This window comes from Cavia porcellus, unplaced genomic scaffold (genome assembly GCF_034190915.1).
Source record: "Cavia porcellus strain 051 isolate PalLab524CR breed Dunkin Hartley unplaced genomic scaffold, mCavPor4.1 scaffold_10, whole genome shotgun sequence".
Classification (NCBI taxonomy): Eukaryota; Metazoa; Chordata; class Mammalia; order Rodentia; family Caviidae; genus Cavia; species Cavia porcellus.
This window is the reverse complement of record NW_026947493.1, coordinates 60,068,520-60,076,947: the sequence shown is the minus strand read 5'-3', so window position 1 is coordinate 60,076,947 and position 8,428 is coordinate 60,068,520.

The following is an 8,428-nucleotide window of genomic DNA, read 5'->3' as shown; positions in this document are numbered from 1 at the left end:
TAACCGCCACTCAGCAACGACAGCTACTGTTTATCTGGGGCTTGCCATGGGCCAGGGCTTAGCTCAGCCTGTCACCCACACTTTCCTTGAAATCGTCTCAGCATTCCCCTTGAGAAACTATTAGTCACGCTTCCTAATGAGGACACAAGGAAATGAGGCTTAGGAGAGTTGCCCTGCCTGGCCACAGAGCATGGAGAGAGGATGTGGGGCCCAAAAAGATCCCAGGCTTAGGCTGGCTCCCTCTCTGGTTTCTCCGCTGTCCTAGCTCCTGGGACCTTTGATTGCAGTGAGCCCCTTCCTGAGCCCCTTCCTGGTGCTTAGTCCCAAAACTTTACTGCCCTTCTTCCTCCACAAGAAGATACATAGCTATAGCTACTTACAGCTATAGATACATGATATAAATATAGACATAGATATAGGTTCGTTAGTATGTGTTTATTTTGTATGCATCTGTTATATGCATTTAAGAATATTGTCTTGAAAAGTTACGTCTATAGCAAATCTACAAACATAAATTCAAGAACTGGAAACATATCTATTTCTGTCATGTGCAAAATAAAAGAAGTAATAGAAGCTCAACATTCCATGATCCCTTTTCTCCCAGAGTTCTTGTTTCAGGTTAACTGGTTAACTATCTCAGGTTTTATAAATCCAAGCAACCTCTGTAAGGAACCTAGTAAACTAATTGTCATTAACTCGGATAATGTAGCACATCAAGGCGAATAGTGCTCTAAGTAGATGCCAGTTGCTGATACACAATAGTAGTTGCTGAATAAATGAATAAATGAATGGATGAACCAATTTTTAAAGCAGTTTTGACTGGTGGACTCTGATTCTTCCCAAACCATTACTTTTATTATAAAAGTACACTGCCTACTTTGGTTTAATGAGTGCAGTCTATCCACTTTTCTAAAATAGCAATTTAAGTAATCAGAATAAACTTCCACTCATAGGAGCTTGGTTAGGTAGCACAATGAGCTGCTATCCAGCTGTAAAAATAAGGATCTTCTCAAGCAGATGCCAAGTGAGCCTAGAACATAGAAGCTGGACAAAAACTAATGCATAGTTTGCATTTGCTTGAGGAAAAAAGAAAAATTGGATGTATGTATTAGCGATGTTTTAAAAAAAATCTGTAGTAAGTAAATCCCAATGAACAAAAATGAGATGGAGGGATGAGAGATGAAAGTAAAACTTCTCAGTGTATCTTTTAAAGCCTTAATCATGAGTGTTTTTTATAAATTAAATCCGAGAGGATTTTTAAGTGCTAAAATTAAGTTCAAAGAGTAATGAAATTCTATGTTGAATTGATAATCTAACTATACAGAAAAAATTAAGTAACATTTGAAATTTGAACTTTGACTATATATCCTTCAAAGAGTATATATTATATTAAGAACTGAATAAATCTTGGATTTTACTAGTTTGATTTTATAGGAATATTAGTTATTATTGTGAAACAGCATTTTGTTTGTGTTGTAAAACAGAATAAATGGGGAAATAATATTGATGATCTTCAGAATCATGATGTTGATTCTTATTTATATAAAACTATCAAATGACAGAAGCTAAGAAAGAACCACGTGTTAAACTGAATATTCTGCTCACTAAAAGATACTGACAGTAACAGCTCAGTAGTAAGGGTGCTCAAACCTTAATTACAACCCCTTAGGTAAGAGCTTTCTTTTAAGGCCCTGTGCCTATTTCATATTTGCAATTTTGTATTGCTCTTTTTAAAAATATTCACCAAAATTGTATTTGCTTCATACACCACAAATCTGTATGTACCCCTCCCTATGAAACACCTAGCACCAAGATCTTAGTTTCTAAACACCATCTCCCATTAGGCAGAACCTGAGCTCCTGGGAAAAGTAACTGCTGTCAGATCTAAGACAGAAAGAAATCAAGATGAGCCTAGAACATGTATTTTTATGTCAGAAATCTAGAAACTAATGGGGTCGTGAAGCACACATTCACATGCACACAAAAGATCTACCTTGAAGGAGGTAACAGCCAAATTTGGGACAATTTGTGCATCAAAAAAGAAAAATGATTATCATAATAGGTTATAACCTGCCACACTCAATATCCATGAGTGCACAGTAATAGTCACCGAGTGACACAAAATGAGAGTGAGGCCGAGGTAGAGGGGGCTTTATGGTAGCCACAAATATTGATAAATTTTTTATTTATTCATTCATTTATTGATTTTTTTGAGACAGGGTCTTGCTGTGTAGTTCAAGTTGGCCTTGAATTCCCCATGTAGCCCAGGCTGGCCTTGAACTCACAGCAATTTCTTGCCATACCCTGTCCACAGTGCATGTGTCACCACATCAGCCTATAGATAAATTTTAAAATAATCATTTCTGAAAAATCATTATAATACTTGGCTCAAGCAAAGATTATATTATTTATGGGTGCTAAAACCACCAGGTGAAACTGGTCATAGTGGTACATGCCTATAGTCCCAGTACCTGAGAGACTGATACAGGAGGATTGCCATGAGTACAAGGCCAATCTGAACTACATAGTGCGACCCTGTCTCAAAAAAACTCTCCAGGTGAAAGCTTACTGATAAACAGGATATTTACATTGACTTGGCTGAGCCTCAGTTGGCTCCTAGGTTTCCAAAAAATGTTAAAATATATTTTTGAGATGATTGAGAATATTTAAATATGAACAGCATATAGTAAAATTACTAATTGATGCTAACTTTTCAGGTATAATAATGGTACAGGAAATGATATTAGAGAGGAAGGCTGAAGCATAGGGTTAAAGTAGCCTGATGTGTAAAACTGACTCTCAAATGTTTCTGTCAAAAGTTGGTGAGTGTATGTAGCTGCAAAATATTTAGGAGCTTGTGAAAATATTCTTACCATTTGTCTGTAGACTTTAATTAAACCCACAGAACACAACACATTTTGTCATGAAGACCCAAAAACATGTGTGTCTCAAACCCATGCTTAATCTGTAGAATATTTCTATCGATGAATTATTAAGTTTAGTTTTATTATAGTACAAAATGAGTGCTTAACAAAAAAATCACAAAGATACATTATTATACTTTTAATATTTATTGACTTTATAAAAAAAGCATCAAAATTTTCAACATTGGCTGGTTTTGGGGTACAAAGTCTAAAACTTAACAACAGATATAAATTCCTATATGAACTACAATGAAAACAACAATAGCACTCTACAAAATCTTTGCTTCGATTATCACACCTAAGGTAGGCTTCACACATGACAACAGCACATTTCATACACACACGTCATTCACACTTACAGCACATGTTTTGTTTTCCTGGCCTTTTTGTAGGACATACTTGACACCTTGCTGGTCTTATTATTTTATTAGGTAGTTCTTATTATATTATGTAATATGTGCTTAATAGGAGCATAAAATATCAATAAAATAAAATGTTAACTTTTTATCATGTATTTTAGTTTTAGAACAAACATCAACATTTTCACATCAGCTGTGTACTTGCTTACAAAGCCTTTAAATGATCACCTTCATCATCCATGCATGATTAATCTGATGGTTCCTGATTGGACAGTTTAGCACATGTGCACCCACCTTGCCTTTCATCATACAAACTGGGTAAACCAAAGGCTGCTTCCTGTATCCCTCAGGGAAAGGTACTGTGATGCACAGCTGGCTACTACTATGCTAAAGTATAAATTTACAGTGGAAAATATAACAGGTGTGTGTGAGTGTGAAACCTAGTGTTATGCTTCTCGAGTTTAAAACAAAGAAGTTTGAGGGACATAGCCCTTGTACTTCACATCAATGAACCCATCAATATGCTAAATAGCCTTTCAGAATGATGTTGTCTGTCCTTAACAAAGTCTCTGTATCCAGCTTCGCAAAGTGTAAAAGAGCAAAGGAAGTTTCTTATCCAATAAAGATGCTTAAATCAGCTCTCTTCTTCCTCTTCAGTGAATCAGACACAATATCAGAACAAGCAGCATTTGCAAGTGGCAAATGTAGCCATAAAAATCTTTAAGTAATATAGTGACATAACTAAGGAAATAACAAAGTATGAGTTAATGTTGTTTTATTGGGTCATGTACCTATACATTTTTATAGGTTTTTTATTTTTTAGAAATTCCAAATCTGACCCTCATTATCTATTGTCTTCTGACTTTTACCAAGCAGGAAACAGAGGTAAGTGAGGTTTTCCAGTTACTTAGAGAACTACACCACACCGACAGGGACATAGCCCCATTCTGTAAAGTCCCAAGTCCAAAGTGCTCTCCAACTTCCCCACTCAAGTCCTGTGATTTATGAAATTGGAAATTATTAACCACAGAAATATCTTATTGTTTGTTATCTTGTGGGGAGTATTGATTTTTTGATGCTGTTACTATATAGAACGTCACTTTCTTTAATTTTGCATTCCTAAAGTTATCTGGAGATAAAAGAAATAAAAGATAGGCAGAAAGAAGATAAGAAATAACTTAAATTGTACTTTTAAGATCATCGAAATGCCCAACATGGTGGCACAGGCCTGTAATCCCAGCACACAGGAGGCTGAAGCAGGAGATCACTATGAGTTTGAGGCCAGCCTTGGCTCCATAGTGAATTCAAGGCCAGCCTAAACTAAAAGTGAGACTCTGCCTTCAAAAACACAAATCACAACTTTTGAGCCACAAGTTATCAAAGATGATCCATACCAGCCTTCTCTTTGCTAAATTTAGGACCCTTAAAATTCATCAATACTGGAAGTCTATAGATTGGCTTCACTGAGAAAATCAAAAGCAGACACCTGATCCTAACATGAAAGACATTACCCATTCAAAAAATGCTAGACCTATACCTGTACAATGAGCTACTACTCTTCTGGAGCCTGGGCCATATTTTTCTAGGATTTCCACTCCATCAAGAAAAGCATAAATGTTTTGTGATCCAGGAAGTAAGCACCTCTTTCTTTGAGTGTGGCCCTCTTAATTCCTACCTAATAAAATTCTTTCTGTGCTTCTTACAGACTAGTCCTAAAAATTCTTTTTCTGTGACAGCAGTCAGAGAACCTGCAAACAAAAAAGTCCCAGTTATAGGGATTTTCCAAAACCCTGTCTGGTGACATTGTCTTTTGGCCAGCCAGGGGCATCAGGAAAAGAGGCATCGGGACTGCTCCTTTGCTAGTATAGTCAAAGGTGCTTTTTTTCTTTTTTCTTTATTTCCTGCTTCCCATAACCCCTTGGCTTCTGAAGTGTAGTTTATCTCTATCTCCCTCTTTCTTTTCCCTCTTTTTTTCTCTGTCTATAAACTTCTGCAGCTATGACCTCAAATTAAGAAGGCTGCTGGTTTTCTTTTTTCCCACCTTCTCTAAGAAAGCTCCAGTTCTCTTTTTATTCCTTGTTTCCCATTCTGAGGCTTTTTTCTGTCTGAAACTTCAAATCCTTTAACTTTTTCTGATATTAATTGCCAGAGAGACAGAGACAGAGACAGAGACAGAGACAGAGACAGAGACAGAGACAGAGAGTGCTGGAGGGTGGAGGGGGATTAATAGGACCTAGGGAACTCCGGAAGTTTTCTGTGGCTCCAGGGATGACAGCTCCTGGTAAATCCCAATGCGGTGAGCAGGTAGGGAGAGTCGGGGAGGGCATGTGGCCACTGTACTTTCCTTTAGTTAGGGAGAGATTTATATGATCTGAAGAGAAACTAGACTATAGTACTTTTTCACTAGGAAGAGAAATGCACAGGCCTGAGAGAAGACTTTCACTTCAGCCCTTCAGCTGTCTGCCCTGACCTTCCCCAGGATAAGGAACCCTTGCCGAGCTCTGCTTTGTTATCTTTTCTTTTTTGGAGGACAAGCCTCTCTGCATTTCTTTTCTAATGCTAGCTCATGTCTTCCTTCCACCTTTGATTCTGATATTCTTATAATTTTGGCCTCAAGTTTATCTCAAATCTAAAATAGGACGTGATCTGTAGTTACTATGTGTCATCCACTCTGTGAGGTCTTGTGTGTGTTACAGGTCCACAGATATAAAGGTCTTTGGGTAAATTTTTTAGTAAAGCCAAGCTGCTGTGTATAACTCCTTTTTCCTGCTTTCCTGGACTGTTGATAAAGGGTGGAGCAGCTATGTGCTAAGAACAAACATATTTGTTCTGGACATGAGCAACAGATTTGTACAGGACTAGCAGTGATGCCTGCACTAGTCAGTGATGGGAAAGAAAAGGGCAGAGCTGCTCCCCTGGCCAGTTCTGTCTAGGGTCACAAGGCAGAGCTGCCAGTAAGGGTGGTTGACCCTTGGGCAGTTCTGGATCTGGGAAACAAGGAAAGTTGTACATGCTCTAAACCACAGGATTGACTGAGCAGCTCATGCAGCTTGATCTCAGGGACTTAAATAGGATCCTATATTTTCTTTCTTTTCTCTCTCTCTCGCTCTCTCTCTCTCTCTCTCTCTCTCTCTCTCTCTCTCTCTCTCTTCTCCAGAAGTACACAAGGGAGATCTTAAGGCTTGTTGTACATCTTAAATGATGATGGGTAATTCACTGTCTTTCCCAAACATCATCCTTAGGTTGTATTTTATAAGATTGGAATCACTTTAATACAGAGAATTTTTAAAACGTTGCTTTTTCTCCAAATGTAGGTTAAAGAGTAAAAGAAACAAGACCTCAAACTTGGTTTTATAATAGGGAAAATGTAGATCCTATCTAGCAATTTATGGCACTCCTCTCTTTCTCCTTCTGACTGCTACTGGTTGTAAGTTCATACTATTAACTATATAATAGGAAAAAGGTACTTGGAATAGCTTTAAACTGTTAAAGGAAATAGTTACAACTTATATAAGAAAAAAACAGTTAACTGATAACCCCTAAGAAAAATTCTGTCTGATCTATTCATAGTTATAAACCTGGAACTAAAATTAAAAATATAATTCAGCATGGCCAATACATCTAAGAGTGCACTCTGATTTAATGTAATTGTTTTATATGTTCTATATTTTTTCTGTTTGCTCATTAATATGTTTTGAAAATTGGTTGAACTACCTGAGGCTGCTTTATTTAATAAATAGATAGATAGATAAATAGATACATACAGACATACCGACATACAGATAGACATAGATGAATAAATTTTTTGCCCTCATAGACTTCTGGCTCTGTTAGCACTTTCCATAAAAGCTGGTCATACAAATACTCAAGAGGAACCAAACTCACAGCATTAGAGGATAAACCTGTTTCCAAAGGCTTCCATAAAACTTGAAAATAAGAATCTTACATTTTGGTAACATAAAAGTTATGCATAATTTAGGTTAATAGTATGTTTCTATGCGTTAACTTTCAGGTATATGTTATCCTCCAAAAGTTCTACTTAAATTGGCTTATAGATAAGTGGACATTCATGATACAATCCAATTGCTCTTTGCTCACATGGTTTAACAGTGAGATAATTTAAATTGGTTGGTAAGATAAAACTTTTTTTATGTTACCACCCAGATCTCAGCCATCAAGATAGTATTTATCTTAAAATTTTATTTCTATAAATGCATGCCCATTGTTTTCTAAAGCAACTTAGTTTTCCTTGAAAGACAATATAACCCCTTACTGTTAATATAATACCTTATTGTTATGGTTTGTGTCTAGATGTCCCTCCAAAGCCTCATATAGTCATAGTGAAAGGGAAAAACAGTACAAGATAAATTGTTATTTTTGAAAGTTTGTTCTTTTGAAACTGCCCAGATCTGTAACTGCTTCATGGCTTTGTAATTATTTTCCTGACCCCTGTAGTGTTGTAGTGATTAAGGTGTGTGATTAATCAGTCCATTGTTGAGTTTGGCATAGTTCTGGCTATGATTAAGGGTATGAGTATTACACCCACCCTAGAGCAGGTAACCTACATATTACATAAGGGACAGAAAAAGTCTTGTCTCCTTCTTTATTATTGCTTTTGCTCTATTCTGCTGTCATGAACTGTTGTCCCGCCACCATGTGCCACCCTGCCTTGGATCCAGCTGATTATAGATTGAAATTTATACAAACTGTGTGCTAAATAAACCTTTCTGCTTTTAACTTTGTCTATCAGGTATTTTGTCTCAGCAACAAAAAAGTAAGACATTTATGAATGTTAATTATGCTATGCTTTTGTTTTTGTGAGTCATCTAAAGTAATTGTTAAAATAAGTAAATAAATATAAATAGGATAAATGTTTACCAAGAGTCAGCCATGCTGGAACTTCAGGGACTGACCAAGAAAGTAACAAGTCATCCTTCCTGGTAAGCAGCATGAGCTGCAGATGCGCCAGGGAGAGAACAAGTCAGTGTCCCCATGAGCCTACCAGCAGGCGGGTTGAGACTCAGAAGTCACATTCTCCTTGCTTCTTTAGCAACTGGATGGGTTTTAGGTCAGCCAGAGTTGATAGCAACTAAGGTACATAAAGCAACTAAATGCTTGTATTGTTGGGTTGGTTATGCTGACCTG